General features: G+C 40.2%; 1 long non-coding RNA gene and 1 other non-coding gene across 2 annotated transcripts; both read left to right on the top strand.

Moving 5' to 3' along the window:
- The first annotated feature begins 3,846 nt into the window (after window positions 1-3,846).
- LOC134474329 (uncharacterized) lies at window positions 3,847-19,780 on the top strand. Its single transcript, XR_010045117.1, has 2 exons — window positions 3,847-4,026; window positions 18,216-19,780. It is a non-coding gene; the product is annotated as an uncharacterized LOC134474329 (long non-coding RNA).
- Window positions 5,231-5,367, top strand: LOC111755534 (small nucleolar RNA SNORA2/SNORA34 family). Its single transcript, XR_002790083.1, has one exon. It is a non-coding gene; the product is annotated as a small nucleolar RNA SNORA2/SNORA34 family (small nucleolar RNA).
- Window positions 19,781-20,775: the final 995 nt, after the last annotated feature.

Below are 20,775 nucleotides of genomic sequence, written 5' to 3'. Positions count from 1 at the left end.
GAAAAGTCAGTTAAATAAGTAGTTAAAATGTCACATGATAAAGGTTTATAAAAGTAACATAGACTGAAGCTATTAAGTCTTTTTATACATCTGGGAAAATATTACAGTTTTATTGAAAGTAGAGATGTTTAAAATGAGCCCTGTAAGATGAGGAGGGGGAAATAATGGGATGCATTTAGGGAATCCTAAATATAGATTGGGTAATTCCAAGCAATGAGGTTTTAATAAGAGCAGGAGCTAGAGAGTGAAAAAGAGAGACAGTGTGTGTGTGTTCCAGTGGTAAGAGTGAGGAAGTGAAGCAGATACTGAAGCTTGGAAAAGAAGTACAAGGCCCTTAGAAACCATACTAAAAATCTGACCTTTGGATGAAAAAAAGCATGAAATTGCAAAATCAAAGTCATATCAAAAGATCCCTGAGAAGCAATGTGGAGAATGACTTAAAAGACAGGGAGTTCCGAACTAAAGTATTGGGGAAGGTGGAAGGTGAGGTCCAACTGACTTGATTTGGAGATTAGCCGTAGTTAAGGGACATTCATGCAGTTGAGGACGGAGTGTTAGTCTGACCTCCAGGTCATAGCCACAAATGCCTAGGAAGATAGATGGTAATCAGAGCATTATTAGAGCAACAAATAAAGAAAGAGGAGTGGGGGACATGTGAGTAAAGATACACTGTTCAGAACAGTGTGAAGATGAAATTTCTATTCCAGCAGATTGTGGGTCTTCTTTCCGAGGTTTAGACTCCTCTCGCTGATTCCTATATTACACTAGTTTGAGTCCCTTTTAATCTGTCCAAAAGTACATCATTTCATTTCTGGTTTTAGCTGCCTTAGTTATAGGTATACCTAAGTTCTAATTGTTTCAGGTACTGAAATCCACTAAAGAAAACAAATGTTTATTTTCTTTGAAGATGAAAGGGGGGATCCAAAGTGGTTGGGGACACGTAGGGAGAGCACACAGGAGACAACTGGAAAGATAAGGAGCCTTTGAAGACCATTTCTATTTAGAGAACAACAAAGTGGAGGCTATGAATGGGGAGAAAACTAGGGGACACCAGACGCCATATATATCATGATATTTGAAGAGATAGCTAATCATTGTAATAATGAAAGCACAATGCCACATTTGTCATGAATGTCCCATGTAGCTGCTTGCTGAGGAGCAGCTTGACATGGTACAGAGCAGGCAATAATTCATATTTAATTAGTTAATAATTAATGGTGCAAAAATAAGTTAAAGGTCTGTCCTAACCCTACATGACTGGTGGTGACAGCTGGGGCTGTTTTAAGGAAATATTAATATTTAAGTTGATGGCTAGAGCTGAAGCTAGCAAACAGGCTGTAAAATTCTGGCACCTCAAAGCAAGACAACATGGAAGCTGAAGACCTGACTTGTGCAAGTGCCTTCTAGTTCAGTAGTCTACTTAGCATATCAAATTCTTCAACCTTGACCCCCACCACTTCCTGTAGCCCACCAGTACATCCTCCAATCAAGCTGGGCACCCAATAAAGGCCAAGGACTATACTGTCATTGGGCTTTGACACCACCTTTGTGTCTCTTGTAACTAAAATAAATCTCTTGTCTGTGTTTTATTCCATCATCATACCTCTGAGCAGGAGATAGGTAGTCCTTGGCCAGGGCCTCAATACCCTTCCTCTTTTCTTCAAGTAGGGTGAGACTGCTGAATAGCTTTCTAATGCTCTTCTTTCTATTGGTGTAATAGCTCAAACTAGATCCTGGACTCCTTGTGCCAAAACCTAACTGCTCCAGGTTGCATCTCACTGGCCATTGAGTTCACAGGCTGCATTTTAAAGTAACATTTAGGTCATTTTTTAATTGTCAAGTTCCATAACTGTGGAGTCACTTTCGATGGTATATTTCTGTTTTCTGAGAGAACAGAAGGCAGACACTTTGCTGTGATGCTTGTTTGTTCTCTGTAATTATAATTTTCATTAAAATGCACATAGACTCCAGGACAATTTTGAACCCAGAGCATGATCTGCAGCAGAGCGATGTAAGTGTAGTGTGTGAATGAGACATACATTGATACTGCCAATCTCTAATCTGATACGAGCAGGACTCCTGGGCTTCCAACGGCTGGGAATTCACTGTATCTCAGCCTCACGTAAGAAAACAAGGCCATACCCCAGGAGAGCTTGACTTGAGAATGGAAGGTCACTGAGGTTTTCTATTCTCCTTCTAAATAGAACGCTCGTCTCTCCTCTGCTCTAACAGAGGACTGAGAGTACAAACTGCTGAGAAACCACGCAAACCATCTATTTTCAGAATCGGGTTATGACGTTTGTCCATGCTTTGGCAATTAGTAGTCCATAGGAAGATTGGTCAACCAAAAAGCCCCTAAGAATACTGAAGCTGTACTCCTCTCATTGCAACACAAGGCATGCTGAAATTACGTTTTTGCTTTTGTTTTTGTTTTTTTTAATCTTCAAGGGCTTTCTAAACTTGACTTTACCCTGACATCCATCCATTTTCTTTCTTTCTTTCTTTCTTTCTTTCTTTCTTTCTTTCTTTCTTTCTTTTCTTTCTTTCTCTTTTTCTCTTTCTTTCTTTCTTTCTTTCTTTCTTTCTTTCTTTCTTTCTTTCTTTCTTTCTTTCTTTCTTTCTCTTTCCTTCCTTTAAAATGGAATTTACTATGTAACCTTGAGAAAATTGCTTAACTTAGAGCCTTTGTATTTTTTTCAGTTTTCATTGGGAATAAAAATTGCACTCTCTCAAAAAGTTTGTTGAGAAGATCTGATGCAAAAAAGTTTATGAGAGGTCCATAGCATAGCCTCAAACTCAAAAGAACTTAATGATCAAATGACCAACAATTAGCAAAGATTTTTTAAAAATCCTTATCAATTAGTGGTCCTTCTTTGATCTTAGTGAGCTTTTTTTCCCCACTAGGACAAATTGCCTGACAAATACTATCTAAAAGGTAAGAGTTGTATTTTGGTTCACAGTCAGCTGGTTCCAAGGCAGATGCACCATGGTGCAGAGCTTGGCAGAGGAAAGCCACTCAGGTCAAGGCAGCTGGTAAGCACAAAAGGCGAGGAAGAGCCCAGAGACAGGAGGGAGGAGGGGTCCAGGGTTGAGAATGTCTTTTCTAGGCTGCCAAGGACCTGCTTTGTCCAACCAGGCCCTAACTCCTAACATCCTGCTCTGAACGTATCATTGGGTTTTTCCATTGATGAATTTGGTGTCTGCATTACCTAACCAACATCTGAAAGTTTAGCCTCTGAGCACATGAGCCGTTTGGGGGACCATTTGTGATCCAAACAATGGCAAACATGGTGAGGCTTGAGTTAACATGCAGGGTTATAGCACTGCTATCCAATGCAGTGTGGGGAAATTACTCTGTTCTTTGTGGATTACCATATTCAAATGATTACTTTCTTATTCTCCAGAGCCAGCATTGATTGGAACCAGATCTTTATCTTTGTGTGAACTTCAGAGATCCTGATCTAGAGGAAAGTGATCTGTTGGCAAATGGTCTGTTGTCATCTGCCATCTGCCAATGATCTTTGGGCCTTTCCAAAGATGGCAAATGGTCAGTGGTCTGTTGGCAAATGCTTAACAAATTGTTTTCCTGAAAACAACAAAGCCGTTGTTTGTGGTATTGGCTAATTTGCATGATGGAATGCTTCTCTATTAAAGATACAGCTGGGAGGAGCTGCACCCAGTCATCACACTTGGGATGGCTCAGGTGGACATCAACATCCTTTACTCCTTCTTATGGATTAAGAACTGGTGGTCAGCTTAATGCCAGCTGGATTACATCAGCACGGCACTGAGCATAGATGTTCCACCTGAGGAAAGTTTCCAGCCTAAATAAAGAAGTAGAGAAGGAGAAGCTATTACATTGAGGTGTTGAGGCATTGTGGGTTCTCCTACAAGTTTGCTGTTTGAGCCCTTGGTTCTCCAGGAGAAGCTCTGGTTCTCACATGGAGCATTGCTTCCTGGCTCCAGAGAGGAAGATGTATGCTGCTTGGTCTCTAAGATGAACTCATCATGTTGGCTTCCTGGCAGGTACTCTACTGTGCTTATCATTGGAGGAGCTCAGGGCTTCCATGTCGCTGAGGATAGGTGTGGTGCTTTTTAAGACAGACCTGGTCTTTGTTATGTGTGACTTCTTGACTCCAGGGTAGAACCCTCATCCCACCAGCACAGCTCCTTCATCCCACTGGCATGGACTTTCTGGCTTCCACCGCTGATCTTTGGGCCTTTCCAGCATGGATCCGTAAAAGAGACTGGCATGAGTCCTTCTTGTGGGCTCTTGACCTCCATTAGGACTCATGGGAGGCACTGTCATGATCTCTGAGTTTCATCTAGACTCATGTGAGATATTGCTGTGGGATTTAGGCCCTTGACTAAATATTCTATGTCTTTGGTGTTGTGGATAGATTTCCTGCAGTTTCTTGTGTTAACTCTGGGTGACCATCATAAAACAATATTATAAACCCCATGTCCTGATTTGTAATTGTTATCTTCCAACCCCTGACTACAACACTCCTTCATGTCCTCTTACCCAGGTCATGATCCCCACCTGTGATCCCCACCTGACCATGTAAGCATATGAATGACTATTTATTTGAGTCCTTCCTTATGTCAGCATAGTGGCAAGTATCTGTCTTCTCTCTGAAGGGACACAGCCAATTTTTGTGACTTTTTATCTATTGCACACTTAAACTTCAAAGAGCCAGATTCTCAGCCCTAGGCCTGGATTCACAGGTGATGCAATGTAGTGTTCGTTTTGACTTTGGAGAGAAGCAGCAGCTAGCTTCCAAAGTGGCCCTGGACGATCTCTGACTCTCACTGCTCACATCACTTGTTGCCTTCCCTCATATTTTGCTAATCACATAGAACACAGAAGGAGATATGCCATGTCATTTCCAAGATTGCATTATAAGGGTCACTGTGCTGTCTGTCTTGGTCATACCCTCTGTTTTGGGTTATTCATTCTGGAGCAAACTATCTTCAAGTCATGAGCAATCCTGTGGAGAGGGCCATGTAGCAGGGGTTTAAGCTTCCTTCCAGTGCCACATAGATGATTTTAGAAGCAGAACTAGACTGTGGTGAGGTAGGCAGATGACAGCCCAGTAACACACTGACTGCAGCCTCCTGAGATAGCCTGAGCTACAGCCACCCAGCCCAGCTTTCCCGAGTTCCTGACCCTTAGAGATGCTGTGAGAAATTAACTGTTTTTCAGTCTGCTAAATGGTAGAATAACTTTGTGGCCCTGAATCAAGGCTGGCAGCTTCCTGATGCTGTTGGTTTTAAGCAGGAGCCTACAGAGATATCTTTCTATGGTCTGTTGGCCATTTCAGAACTTGGGCAGTGAAATGGTCAATTCATTAGAAAGGAACAGCTTGAAGCAACCACTTCCCCCTGGTGAGTGGCTGTTAGTGTGGCAGGCTGTGGTGGCCCAGGACAGGAGCCACCGGCATTTACTGGAACCCACTCCAAGCTGGGACCTGAAACACCAGGAAACCAAGCAACCCTTCCCCCTTGCCTGTTTTGTTTTGTTGAGCTTCAATATACATGAAAGTGTGAATAGCTATTTTGAGGAGAACCGGAGACTCTATGACAGCCATTAGTGACTTCCCTATTGTCTGATTTTGAAGACCTAAAATGCCTTTCTCAATCAGTTCTGATCAGTTTTATACTATCTTGTTTTGTATGAATTCTTTGTATGCGACCACATAGACAACTATTTGGAAGACAACAAGAGACAATATGATAGACAGTGAAGATGTCAGGTCATCTAGCTTTGGAAGCAATCTCTTTAATCTGTGAGAGCCAGGAAGCAGAATATAAGATGAGTTTTAGGCAGAGCTAGATCCTCTAAAGGTTCCGTAACCTACCTCTTTTAACCATGTCCTACCTTCCAACAGCATATTTAAAATAAATTCATAAGTGAGTTAATCCACTGATCAGTATAGTAAAATTATGATCCAATCACACCCCAAACCTCACCTCTGAACATATGAGAATTTGGGGGAACACTTCATATCTAAACTATTTGAGCAACTTTGCTCTGCTGTATCCTACTCAACAAAATGTTTGGCCTCACTAGAGGCCCAAAAGGATGGACCAAGCAACCATGGACTGACACCTTTGAAACCATGAGACAGAGAAAAAGTTTCCTTTTTAAAAATTGTATATGTCAGGTATTTTGTCATAGTGATAGGAAACTCACATAATGCTGGTGGTGAACAGTTGGGGAACGAATCAAGAGATGCCAAGCAAAGATGCCTGTGTGATTTGCAAGGATGGAAAAGGCCCTTTATAAAGCAGGGGAGGACATTATTTCATGTCTCTGCTCCATAATCTCAGGATTAAGAACTACCATAGGACATGGTATTTGTCAATCATCAAGATGCTCTGGAAGACCACATAAACCCAACTTATTCTCAGTCCAATCCTATTCACTCTGGAATTTCTCAGCAAAGCAAGAAGACTAACGTGGGTGCAGAAGTGATGCCATGGGTTGGGTGTAATTTAATCCCTAGGCGTCCATGTATTGAAGGCCTGGTCCTTAGTGTGGTGGTGTGGGAGGTGGTTGAACCTTTGAGAAGCAGGGTGCAGTGAAAAGACCTTAGGTCAAGTGGGGCTGTGCCTTCAGAAGGGATTGATTGCCTGTGGGATCCCAGTTAGTTCTCAAAAGAGACTTGTCATAAAAGGCTGAGCCTGGACCTGTCCAGCTTTTCTCTAGCTTCTCATCTGTGATGTGACTGCTTGTTCCTACATGTGCTTTTGCCACTGTCATCTGTTATAATGTGACACAGCCAAGAATGTCCCCACCAAAACAAAGCCAAGACAGGTGCCAAGCCCTTGACTCTCCTGTAGTATGACAAGTAAATGTGTCATTTATTTATTTATCTATTTTTTTCTTCCTTTATTTACTTGGACAGGTTCTTTCCATGTAGTTCAGGCCTGCCTTTGAACTCACCATGTAGCCCAGGATGTCCTTGAATTTGTGGTGATCCTCTTGCCTCAGACTCCATAGTGCTGGGATTATTGATGTGCACCATCACACCCAACTCATGTCTCTTCTTTATAAAGTTATCCTGCCTGAGGTATTTTGTTACAGTTATGAAAAACATTAATACAGAACACTACTTACCCATCAAACCCTATGTTACAAAGAGATTATAATTTAATTAGGGATATTAAGTTATACCCAAAAAGGAATTATAGGATATGCTATTCGAGTGGTGTTAAGAGGAAATACTGTGTGAAAATGTGACTTCTAGTAAACTTGGGAACTATGTTGATGAATGATAGTGGTGAATTGGTTGTTTTTTATAGGATATCTCAGAGATTTTAACCTGCTACCCTGAACTGTGTTTCCCTAAACGAGAGATTAGACACATTTTCAAAGTTAGACTAATGTAACTGGTAGGTGATGCTTCTATGTATGTTAGGTTCTGAGAGTAACAACACCAGGGGTCTACTGCTTAACACTTCCAAAGTGCACACACAGATCTGTGTACTCACCTGCATGAGTATACTTGGAAAAGGCACTAAAGGTTAAAGGCATAAGGACAGGATTAGTGGTGGTGGTGGTGGGGTAGGCAAGGGTATGTTTGCATGGCAGAAATTTTAGGAAAGCACCACTCAGTGGAAGTGAAGGATCTTTGTTTTTGCTTCTTATTCACTGGGTGGCCTTCCAAGGTCACTCAACATATCAGTTCTATTTCTCCTTATGCCAGCAGAAATTTAAAAAGAGAAGTTAACTGGTTCTGCTCCTCTGTACACAGAGCAGAAATTTAAAATGTGTCTATATCTTAAAGTTTTCTTATAAAACATCACAAGTATTGGACAAGTCTGTGCAATCAAAGTGTTTTCCATTCTGTGGTTGAATACATAGCCTTATGACAGGGTATGATCCTGACCACCAGCGAGATTGTGGGGAGAGGGGTTTATGGGAGGTAGAGACAGTCTGTCCCCCAGGATTGCGGGCAGCTAACATCCTGGGTCAGGATGAATCATGCCCTCTGCATAATAGCGTTGTGACCCAGGGCTGTAGTGGCTCAAACTCCCTAAAGAAAACCTTGAAGATTTGAAAAGAAAGCAAACATAGAATATCGAGTAAGTGGCCTTTCTTTTGAAGCAGACATAAGCAAGACAAAATGGACAGCTTCAACACGACATCCTCCTTTCCTCCTGGCTAGGGGTTTTCCTATTCATTGGGGGGTAAGTGGAGCTACTCAATATATGTTTAAAGCAAGTTACTCATTACCAAAGAGATGAGACCGAAGAACATATCCAAAAAGGGACTTTTCCTGTTGATCATGCTGGCAAGCTTGTGCACAGTGGCCTTGCTAACAGAATCAGCTGTCTAAATTTTATGTTGCCTCTCTCCCACTGCTGAGTCACTGGGTTCCCTTGAACTGCGAAGGAATGAGGTGAGGCCTGTCCTGCAAACAGGAAGCCAGGATTCGAGTAGAGTAAGAACGCCACCTTGCTTTAAGTATGAGCACTGCAAATAATTGCTTGAACGATGGAGCATTTGAGAGAAACCGCAGAGAGATCAGGCCAGAGATGCATCCATGACATTCTGCATTACTTTTAATGAACTGTAGTAATTACTTAGGGCTCTCCAGAGAATCAGGACCAATAGCATATGTATGCATATTGTTAAGAGGTTTTCAGGAATTATCTCATGCGGGTGCCAGCCAGCTTGACTTTATTTTTTTAGATTTTTAAAAAAATTTTATATAGGGAGGAAAAAAAAATACCAGAAAAAGGGTACAAGTTATACACAACTTCAAAAAAAAAAAATAAACAGTAGGAAATCACTAGTTAATAGATTACATATTGTCATTTTAGAAATAGTTGTTCAAGTTACAAAATTAAAGCATATAAAGTGGACATTCAAACAGTGAAACTGCAAATAGTTCTGGTCAATGATCCAACAAAATGTAATATGGTTATCTATCTTATACACTTAAATATACATGCAGTATATGGTTATCTATCTTATACACTTAAATATACATGCAGTTATATCCTTTAGAGCACTTTCTTTTTCTCTTTTTTACAATGACAATTACACATTTTGGGTTTTATTACTCCCACAGTTCTTATTACTTTTTTGAAGAGAATAAAGCCAAATGTGACATAACAAAACAGAGTCAGTCAAATCGAAAGGATGGACATTAATACATGATGTAAGAACAGAATAGAAGGTGATCAACAATGTTTACCATACTGCCTCTTGCTATTCTTAAAAAGAATTGCCTATATCATCAGTTATAATAGAATTGAACAAAACAGTAAAGAACAAAACCAATAAAACCAAAACACTGGAGACATTGCAGGACTTCAAAAGAAGATAATAGTCAAACCAGAATGGGCGTCATAGTGAATCTTGTTATCTTCACAGTTGTTGCCTATATTCTCAAACTTGGTACTATCAAGCAAAACAGAATAGAGGAAAATCAGTCAAAATAAGATGATGAGAGCAATACAGGGTTTCAAATCAAGGTAATAGGAAATCAAAGTGGGTTAATATAAAATATCCTGCTATTTTAAATTTATTTTTCCCTTAGTTAAAAGATAAAAATAAAAAGTAAATAATAAAAAAAGGAGATTGAGATAAAAGAGGACATAACAACAAAACAGCACAGGTCAAAATATAACCATTTAAGCAAAATAGTGTTTTATCCCGACATAAAAGTAGTTACCATAGTGTCTCTTTCCTTGAAATCTTTGAGTATAACTTCATATACTGTAGCATCAAACATATCAAGATAATGTAAAACCATTCAAGAGAATGACAGTATTTCAGGGTATTTAGAACCAACTAACAGAAAATGAACAATGGTTTCTGTATAATCTCCGCCAGCTTGACTTTTGTGGGGTTGGTTGGCAGGCTGCAGATTGCAAGAGTTGCAAGAGTTGATGTTAGTCAAGCAGCAAAATTCTTTCTCTAGGAAACCTCAGGTTTTGTTCTTAGGGGTTTCATTTGATTAGATGAGCGATACTTGCATTATTTCCACGGTTACCTAAAGTAGACTGACTGTAGATGTTAGGCACTCCTCCAAAATCCCTGTGCTGTGACACCTAGATCAGAGTTTGCTTCAATAATTGGATCCTAGCTAAGTAGATACATAAACCTATTCATCAGGGATAGTAACATTGGCCCAGGTAGAGGCTTTTTTTTTTTTAAACAGTAAGAGATAGGAATTATCCTCTGTCTGATTCCTTAGTATCTAGACTCCACATTTCAGGTTGTATCAGGTTCAGTGCCATTCTAATGACTCCTTGTAACAGTGGGCTCGAGTCTGATGCACTGTCACCAGCTTACAATCAGCACTATATAAGGCCTCCAATGCCATCACAACAATGGTGCCTGGAATTCATTTCCTAACAAATAAGATGCTTTCCCAGGGTTGAGGCTTGTGGGCTCACATGTGTGTGCAGTTCTTCAACCAGAACTCCATGTAGTGGGGTGTAAGATGAGATTTGAAGGACTGCACAGAACTTCTTAGAAGTGCCACCCTTGATGTGCTTCTTTCTAGTATTTGTGGCAGAAGTGGAAAGTAACATTTTCTGCTGAGTGGGTATCCCACAGAGGGAAGTTATTACCCTGGATAACTCTCCAAATGTGGATGTGTAAAAAAGAAAATAAAGTAAAATAAAATAGGAATTAATTGTCTTGATGATAATTTTATCTTGTAATTTTTTTTGGAGACAGAGTCTTTCTTCATAGCTCAGGGTGGCCTAGGCTGGCCTGAGCCTCACAGTGATCCTCATGCCTCAGCCTTCAAAGTTCTGGGATTATAGGCGTGTGTCATCAAGCACTATGCTCCTGAACACTGAAAATTTATCTTTTATAAAACTTCAGAAAGTATGAGGAAGAGGACAGGAGATGACCAATACCCTAGTGGTTGGAAAGGAAAAAGAAGTTGGATTTTACTGGGATCCTCAGGACAGGAAAATTCCAGAAAGACTGCTAAGAAAGGAAATAATGGCATCTTATTATAGCAGAGGGGACATACTTATTGGTTTGTAACAGTAGTTTGTAAACTCATTTTAATAAGTATTTTGGTATTTCTTATGCTTCAAATGTTCTTGTCTAGTCTTGCCACTCTTGAATGAGCTGGATAAGTTTTTCTAATATAAAGATACTACATAAAAATTTTTCCTTTGTACAGTGTGGCTCATAATCTTACCTACTACAGTTGTTCATGCAGATAGCAGGATGGAGGGATGGCAGAGCTCTTAGCTCCCAAAGACTCAGAGCTAACGAAGAAATCCAGCAGATAAAGAAAAGTCTCTTGTCAGGAAATGGGATACACATGGTATCCATTGTTGTTTTCCTAGTATCCTGCTCCAAAGTTTTGTACCAATTTCACTGCTTTGTTTTGGTTGGCTTTACTCTGTTTTGTTTTATTGGATTTTATTATCTTTATAATAAAAATATTTATTTAATGAGTAAAACTTGATATCAATACATGCCCAAATTGTTAGTCTAAATCATCTGGTAAAGAGAGCTAAAGCTTCTCTATTTAACAAAAAAGTCAGAGAGAGGGTTAAGATAACTGAACTATGGAGACTGTTGCTTAGAGAGACCATTTTGTTGAGTAAATTGCATTCAGATACCAAAAGATTAAATCTATAATGAGGCATAATTGTTTAGGACCACAGCTTTCAAAGATAGAAGGTGTACATATTCAGATAGTTTGAAGAGCTCCAACTGCAGGAGATATACTCCTTTGTGATCATGAAGATATTTGCGAAATATCACAAAACCCAGGATGTCAAATGTTTTATCAAAGATTTAAAAATGATTTTCTATTGAGATGATGAAATTTTGATATGATGGGTTAAATTAAATATGCTATTAAATAGAGCCCCTCCATTTCTAGTTTTGTAAGTAAGACTAAAAATACTAAAACTTATAAAAGGTTCTCCCATTCTCTTTATGGAGCAGCAGCCATAGCCAATGGTAAAAGTGTATTTTTTTATTTTAAAGATAATAAAATCCCATAAAACAGGACAGAACAAAGGCAAGCAAAACAGAGCAGTGAAATTGGTACAGAACTTCGGAGCAGGATACTTAGGAAAACACCAGTGGCTACCATGTGTATCCCATTATCCTTACAATAGTTGTCCATTACATCAGATTGCAAAATTAAACCAAAACAAAACAGAATAAATCCAATCAAAACAGAATATTGAATAAAATTAATCAGGACAAAACAAAACAGTGAGAACAATATCGGATTTCAAAGGCAAGATGGAAGGAAATCCCCCACATTTGCTATTTTGCATACTGTCATCCTCCCAATAGATGTTCAGACTTCTGGTCCCAGGCCTGCAAAACCAACTGAGCAATACAAGCATCCGGTTGCTTCTTGTACCTCAGTTGCTATCAATTGAGCCTGTCCTCCAAACCCAGGAGTTGCTTACTGGGGGTAAAGGGGATGTTGATTTTCAGCCCGTTCGCCTGTAGGCTGCTGGAAGGCGCTATCTGACTTTCCTCTTCCTGGGCCCTGCACGGCTTGCACAGCTTCCCAGAAAGGGTGGCTGGGGGGCTTTTTGGTGGGCTCCCCCCAGCTCCACATGGCCGATTCTCAGGAGGTACTGACTTTTCTCTTTGAGCCTAGAATTTCTAAAAACATTTGCTATCATGACTGAAGAGAACACACAGCAGGACAAAGCTGATGAGATTCCTGAGAAGCAGAAGATGAATTTTATTCTCATGTACCTGACATAGTCCATACCTCTAATTATAGGAACTGATATTATTTATCAATCACTGAGTGAATCTTGATATTCATATATGTTCACAGGCTTTGGGTAAGTGCTTTGGCTATGAGGACATGGTTTGCAATGATTTGGGAGATTAGGCCTGGTTAGAAGGGGTAGATTGACCAAAAGGATCTGTCTCCTTCCCTCCTGCCTTGATCCCTTTCTCTGCTTCCTGCCTGCCATACCATGAGTTGTTTCTCCTCTGTGACACCCCTCTGCTTTGCCGCCCTGCCACAGAACCAGCAGACTATGGACTGAAACTGTACAAGCTGAGTCAAAATAAACCTCTCCTCTTTCAACATGGGGGTGTCAGGTATTTTGTCCCGGCAACAAGAACGTAATGCAGACATCAACAAACAAGACTGTTATTTACTGCATTAATCTTGCAGTAAAAGAAAAGAACAAAAGCATCTTTAAAAAAATGTATTGTGCTTGTGAGTGATCCCTGTAAGATTCATATATCCTGCAGAGGGCAATATTTCCCCTTGTTTAAAATATTTAATTTTCCAAATGGACTCATGAGGCAAAATAGCCACATCCAAGGAGGAAATAAATTTTGAAAACTTTTTGGGTTCAGTATTGAGATGGCAAATTTTTAGGGAAGAAGACATCATTGATGACATCCTTGATTACTGGTAGAATTTGTTTCTTTAGCTTTCTGGGCCAAAATTTGATATTAACAAAGATGGAGACAGAATAAAAGCAGAGGATGGGGCTTGGTGGCAGTGGGGTAGAAAAGAAGGCCAGTGTTGGGGATTCAGATTCTCCCAAGGCCAAGCAACTACCACGATCTCTGTCTCAGGCTAAGTGTATCCAGCTGAGGGTTCCACATAGTTCTTCATGTCAACAGCACCCTTAGGCTCCATGCTCAGGTTCCTCTGCTCGCTGCTGACCAAATCAAAGGAAGCTGTTGTTGGGGTAAAAAAAAAAAAAAAAAAAAAATATTCCAAAGCTGTTGTTGGAATATCAATCAACTCGGGGTTTGATTGCTAGGCTTACTGGGAAGTAACTGTGGTGATCCCTGTGCTTAGGGCCCACTGACTGAGGAAATAAATCCTCCTACAAATTTTGGACAAAGTTCTAGATAAATAGTGTAGGTCCTGTGTTGGGGCATCCTCTCAATTTTCTGATACCTGGGTTTCTTTTTTTGATCCTAATAGAAAAGCAAACCATACCTCCAAACTTGGAAAATGATGCAGGTGGGGCTCCTCTAGGAAATGGAGAGGAAGGCTGTTATTATCACTAATTAATGTGTGTTGTGGTGAATGTCCCCCACTCTCATGTGCTCAGAAGTGGAGCTTTGGAAGGTGATTGAGTTGCGGGGGATCATTGGTGGATTAATCCAGTATTATGATTTATGTCTAGATGTCCCCCTGCCCAAAGCCCCATTCAGTCATAGGTGGATCTGGAGTGTGTGACTGTGTGAACTGATTCATAGTACAATAATTGGCTCGAGGGCACTAGGATTGCTACTTGCCTTAAGTAGTGTGGATGAAGTAAAAGGGGCAGAAAGATGCTGTTAAGGTCTTTTGTTGCTTTTGTTGACTCCCTTCTGCCATGAGCTGTTGTCCCTGAGCCATGTGCCATCCTGTCTTGGAGCCAGCTGATTGTGCACTGAATCTTCTATAAACTAAGCCAAATAAATCTTCTTCCTTTAACTTTGGGAGTCAGGTATTTTGTCTCAGCAAAAAGAAAAATAACTAAGCCATCCACTAATAAATTCAGCAGCTAAGTGTGCCATTGGGAACTGGGGCCTCACTGGGGCACATCATGGTGGGCATGACCTAGACAGATATTTTCTTTCTTGGCTTCTCCCTTCTCTGTCTCTCCGCTTCCTTCTTCCTGGCTGTCATGATGTTAGCAAATTCTTGTCTACCTGGCCTTTTCATCTTGCCCATCCTGCCTTGGAGTCAGCAGAGTACGGACTGAATCCTCTAAAACCTGTTAGCCAAAATAAACCTCTCCTGTAAGTTGCGGGTCTTGGCCATTTTGTCCAGAAATGAGTGAGTAGGATAGATTTTAGAGAAGTGGGGCCATTGCCACGACAAAACCTGACTTGTGGTTCAGAAGCCTTTGGAACTGGCTGGCAGGAAGAGTTTGAGAAAGTTTGGAGGCATGGGCTAGAGAAGCCATAGAATACTGTAAGCCGAGTACACGATGATGAATGAGAAATTCTGGTTAGAATTGTATCCTCTGGCTGGAAATTTGTGTATATTTTGCTTCTGTCCTTAAATCTTGAAGACTGACTGAGGTTTTTAAAGAAAGCTACCTATTGTTCTCATGGTTTTCTCTCTCCATAAATTTGCTCACTTTATCCTTGTTCTCATGTAATAATTAGAATCTCAACCTTAACTTTGCTCCCCAAAATAATCACTGACCCCTGGCTCCTGATTCTTACCAGCCATCTCTATCGACTTCACAATTTTGCCCTGGCTTAGGATGAAGCAGCACCAAAAGGATGAAAATTTTATACTTTTGTACCTGACCTCTGACTTTGTTTTCTGTATTTAATTATGTTTAAAACATGAGAACTGATAGGTTTAATCCTTGCCTCCCTATGGTATCCAGAGTGGCTGTTCCTAAATGTCTGAGTCCCCAAATAATACCCCTACATTCTGTTGTCACCTAGCCTGCCCCGTTAAGTCACAGCACACCTGGCTCAACAAAACATTAGCTGTTACTGTATCATTAGTTGCCACATACCTATTGCTATTTAGAAGCAAGAGATCACCCCACTGATCCCTTGCTTCCAACTCCCAAACCTGTCAATGAAAACCTCACTCAATAAACTTGAGTCAGACCCTCCTTCAGAGGTATTCCAGGGCAGTCTCACTCTGAATCCCCAGATTTAGGCTGGCTGTATTCTTTCACTGAATTGCCATGTTTAACCTAACAAAGAAACTGCAAAGCTTTCATTTCCAAAAAGAGCCTTGAAGCTTCCTGCTTGAAAAAGGCCGCCTATGGAGTTGATTCTCTAAGATTTCTTTCACTGTGCTCAACCATTCAGGCACTCAGAGGCCTCTGCAGCCATGACTAAAGGGATTTGATTACTGCTAAAATGGGTGACAAATCGTGGCATTATTCATGTTCTACTAGTTCTGTGGGCCTGTAAAATGCAAGAGTTATTGGTTCAGGGAGCCACCTAAATTTCAGAAGAAGACCCAGGAGGCCAGGCAGCCTGCTTCTGAAAGGGGAAAAGGCAGTGTACAAAGCTCTGGAATTGAAACCGAAAGTGAGGTGGAGACTCCAGGAAGCTGAATGCCTGTGGATGAAAGCTTTGGACATTGAGATAGAGGCCATGAAAGGTGCCACCAGTAATGCTCTAGTGGCAGGACTACCAAGCCTCTTAGAGCTCACATTTCACTAAAATTTGTCCCAGGTGCTGGGCATGTAACTGTAAGGTTTAATGTTGCCCTGTGGGTTTTCAGTCTTGCTTTGGTCCTATTCCTGCCTATACCCTTATTTCTCTTTTTTGGAATGGGAATGTTTATCCTGCGCCTTTGTATGTTGGAATTTTCTGCTTTTGTAGGTCTTACAACCAAGAGTTTGCCTGGAGTGTCAGAGGAGAATTTAGAGTTGGACTTTTCAGCAGTACTGGAACTGTTATGAATTTTATGATTTTTAGACATGTACTGAATACATTTTGCCAAAATAAATGCACATGAATCTTTGGAGGACCAGCAGCAGAAAAATATGGCTGAGATGTAGAACGTCCCCTCAAACTCTCATGAACTCAGAGGCAGGTTTTTTGGAAGGCAATTTGATCATGAGAGTGTTACATTCTTCAATGTATTCATCTGCTAATGATGTCAGCTGCAGGGTGTGGGGTGTGCTGGTTGAAGTAAGTCACCCAGGCAGGACCTGGAAGGCTTTATTTTCCTCCCAAGCTCTTCCCTTTGTTTTCCACTTCTTGGTTGCCATGATGAGCAGATTTTCTTCCACCCAGGCTTTTATGCCTTGGAGATGGCTATAAAATAAATCCTCTAAAAATTGTGAGCCAAAATTAAAACTCTCTCCATTAAGTTGTGAGTACTGAGCATTATGTCTCAGCAATCAGAAAGGCGCTAAAGCAGTAAACGTATTTACCTTTAGAATATTTGTAATTTATACAAATCCCCAGAAACAGACTGGCAGAGAACTCTGAGGAAGCCTGAAAGTATCTGAGGAATATGCAATAAATGATACAAGATACTCAGTTACATATGGGAATGACTTCTTCTCATCCCCCAGGGAGTCCAAAGCAAATTATTTGAATTTTTATCTTGCTCATTTTGTTTATCTTCTCCTCATGTGGTAATAAATTGTGATAAAAAAATCACATGACTTTCTGTTTTGCATGGGCAAGAGGGACATAGACTCCTGCCTGATTGCACACAGATTTTCTCAGAGTGCACAAGGATTGGAAATGTTCTTCAGTGGAAATTAAGATTCATTTCATGAGTTAAAAATGCAGCTCCCCGCTAATCCTTATTGAACTGAGCACTTCTGAGTCAGAACCAGCTCCCTATACATAGCACTTCAGGCTAGGCTTCCAGGGTAGAAAAGAGGTGGTTTCTCTGCTTCTAACAGCATGTGGCAAGTCTTCTCAGAGGTCATTTATGTCTTTTAGTGCAACTGTAAGAAACTGAGAAACCTAAAACATGAGAATAGGTTTCAGGGCATGAGAGAAGGAAATGTTTAATCTTTTTGCTTTATACGAAGTAGCAAAATAAATGGAAACCAATTTCTTGCACAGAAGTCCTCAGTGAGAGATGAAGTTCTAGTAAAAGTGGAAATGGGCAAGTGTATGATTACCTACTCTAGAGAGACAATGCAAATTGTGTTTCTCCAGGGAGATTTGCTGCATTCTTAATAAGCTTCAATTTGAGAAACCCATTTATGAATCTCTGGATATTGTTTCATTCCTACAATGAATACCTCTCCTCAACCAGGAAAGAGAATGTTCTATGACAGTAGCCCAGAAATAAAAAGTAGGTATGTTTGGTATGGAAATTATGTAAAAAGTTCTCTTAGGAGTTTAAAATTCTAGGAAAGAGCAAAAAAGGAAAATTAATAAAGTTTTGTGACTGTTCATGAGTGTTAGGAACTCTGAACCCTGGAGAGGACTTTACAAAGTACCTCCATCCACGCATTCTCATTTTTTAGAAGAATGGAAATCAAATTCTTTTTGGAAGGATTATACATATTGCAGGGATCCTGTGAGGTTTAGTGGAGATGAGGTCATGATAGAATCAAGGGTTTTAAATTCAGCTTGGTTGATTCATTTCCTAAATGATGTATGGGGAAGGTAATTTTGTTGTTGCTACAGTTGTCATAACAGCAGGTCATACTGTCATTTCCAGCAATTCAGAGGATAATTCTGGAGAAAGATTTAGCAGAATGATTCAGGTGGGTCCTCTGCAGCTGGAGGACTTACCCATTGATTCAGTCTACTCTCTGTTTTTCTGCCACAGGGCTGTTTTCTGCGTCACAGGAATGGCACATGGGTCCTGCCACAGAAGTTCATCTCTCCTGCCTCTGGAAAATCATCAAGATCAACAGCACTACCCTTGTGTACCTGCTTGTTTAAAAACCAACTTTTTGATGATATATTCTGTATTGGCGCCTAATTCTAGGATACTTCATCTGATGTTTCTCTACAAAGGGACTCCTTGGCCAATGACACTTGAAAATGTTGCTGTTAAGCAAATTCCACCTGTTAAAAATCTTCCTTTACTTCTAAACATCTCAGCTTCTTTATAGACTCATATGTACTGTGAATCTCCAGGAAGAAAGGTGTAACCCAGAGGATTTGCTTGACTTCCCTTTGACCAGCTATCTTAAGCAGCTCGTGTCCGAGGAGCACTTTGGGAAGAGCTGTATTATTTACCCTGTGCCTTAAGACCAAGTCCTCCTGGAAGCATTCTATCTATCACCCTGCACCAGTCCATGAGGTTAAGGTTTTCATTGTAACTAGTAAATGGACCTGTTCAAGAATCCATCTAAAATGAATTGACTTACTTAAGCCTATATGTGAATGTGTTTTCAATTTTAGTACATGTGCTGCCAAAGCGAGTATGTGTGGATATGTGTTCAGCTCATGATCCTTTTTCCTTCTATTTTTAATTTAATTTAATTTTAAAATTTAATTTGATTTTTATTAGTATATAATGCAGTACATAATGATTGCATTTATTGTGGGGAATTGGTATATGTCCATAATACATCTTGTCGGTGTGGAGATTTCTCAAAAACCTAAAACTGGAAATTCCATTTGACCCAGTTAGTCTCCTTTCTAGGTATCTTCCTTAAACAGTTAGAGTCATTATAATCCTTTTAAATATATTTATGTAGATATGTTTCCTAGAGAATAACTAATTTATACCACTGTTTTACTGTTACTTTGGGGACTATTTAATATTTCTAGAAACTATTTTATCAGTTTCTAGTTCAGAAACTAGTCTAGAAACTAGCTTATCAGTTTTCTAGATAAACTAGTTGTATGTGGAAGCATATGTTTTGTGTCAGCTCTGTACCCACAGAAGCCTACCAGAGCAGCGGTGTCACAGCTATTTGAAAGTCATCACTTTTTTGTGTCAGCTGTAAGTGAGCCTGACAACCACCATCTGTTTTAGATTTTAAAAATACCAGTAAATTTTATTCTGGTGAAAGTGGCCAATCCCAGGAAAGAAGGAAGTAGATTTGATCATTCTTTGCTTTTTTACAGCAAAGAGCATTGTATACATAGTGGGTTTTTAGGGCTCTGGGGGCTCCACAGCTGGAATAAAGCTGAAGCTCCTGAAGGAGTTTGAACCCTTTAGCTGGTACTGTAGGACTCACCCTCCTGGGTTCAATCTTCAGTTTGGAGAGATTAAAGCAGAGGCATGAAAGAAATCCTAGTGGTTCCTTTGTTTAAAAAAATGTCTGGTGGTTTTGTCACCTAGTTGGGTCTGAGAATCCTAGAGGCTGAAGTAAGGAACTTAATCCACACTTGTAAAATAGATTTTCAGGTTTTTTGACTCTTGTCTTGGAAAAAGAATCTTCATGAAGCATCAGTACAAGAGACATAAGAAAGATTTATTAGAGGCCGATACAGGATGCCCTCAAGAGCACAGGGCAGGTGCTCAGAGAAAGGAGGTAGTTACAAGCCAGAGTAGGGCACATTTAAAGGTTGTCTTCAAGATGTGTGATCTGGGATGTGTATTCTCACTGTCTGCCAGGCTACAGTGCAAGGCATCTACATGGGTTTGAAGTGGAGATCCACTGTTTGAAGTTAAGCCATGATGTTTCTCATGTAGACACTGTCTGGGCTGGAGGAAAGGGCAGTTTGCAGGAGAAAAGGGTCTAGTATCCACTTATTGGAAAGGGCTTTCAGGAATGTAATACTGTTCTTTGAAAGGATAAAAGAAGGGGGATCCCATTCTAAGTTGGCCTCCAGAAGCAGGAAAAAAACCTGTTGAAGTTGCAGTTTTTTTGTTTTAAAGTGCAGTTTTAAGATCTCAACTTCCCTCCTATTTACCTCACTTTATTTCATGTGTCCTACTACAGCTTTAATCTGCTTCTCTTCAGTTTCATTGTTGGAAAGTTGGTCCCCATGCCAGCAATACTGAAAAGTGGGACCTTTACAAGGTGATTGGATCATGCCAGCTTTGCCCTAATAAAAAGATTAATCCATTTATCAGTTCACTGGTTATGATGGGAATGGCTTTGCTATGAGATCAAGTTCTCTTTAGAACACTTGCTGTGTTTTGTCATCATGCTCTTGGGCATGTTATACTGCAACATGAAGACTCCCACCGGTTACTGAATAGATGCCAGAGCCATGTTCTTAAACTTCCTGTTTTCCAGAACTCTGAGCTAAGTTAACACATATTATTTATAAATTATCCAGGCTCAAGTATTTTGTTATGACAATGGAAAACAAACTAGAATAAAGGGGTTCCACCTAAGGGGTTTGTGTCCACAGGCTGTGTCAATAAATAAAGGGGTTTCTCTGAAATGGCCCCCTTGTATCTGTTCTTGGTCAAACGTTCC

Source organism: Cavia porcellus, unplaced genomic scaffold (assembly GCF_034190915.1).
Source record: "Cavia porcellus strain 051 isolate PalLab524CR breed Dunkin Hartley unplaced genomic scaffold, mCavPor4.1 scaffold_32, whole genome shotgun sequence".
NCBI lineage: Eukaryota > Metazoa > Chordata > Mammalia > Rodentia > Caviidae > Cavia > Cavia porcellus.
This window is presented reverse-complemented; position numbering and strand designations above follow the sequence as displayed.